Raw genomic sequence first — 201 nt, 5'->3', positions numbered from 1 at the left:
AAGATCTCACATCCGAACGAAGTCGCTGCCCTCGCGGCGTTAAAGAATGGCGTCTGGTTCTCATCCAAATTTAGGGAAGAACTGGCGGTACGAGCACCTATCTCGTTGGACGACGCCCTACACCGAGCCTCTTATATCGCCACTCACGAAGAGGAAGTCGCAGCCCTGAAAGAACAGTATAGCGCGAACAAAAACAACGCA

The sequence above is a fragment of the Brassica oleracea genome, chromosome C7 (assembly GCF_000695525.1).
Source record: "Brassica oleracea var. oleracea cultivar TO1000 chromosome C7, BOL, whole genome shotgun sequence".
Taxonomy (NCBI): Eukaryota; Viridiplantae; Streptophyta; class Magnoliopsida; order Brassicales; family Brassicaceae; genus Brassica; species Brassica oleracea.
The sequence above is the reverse complement of the archived record's forward strand: the minus strand, read 5'-3'. Positions refer to the sequence as shown.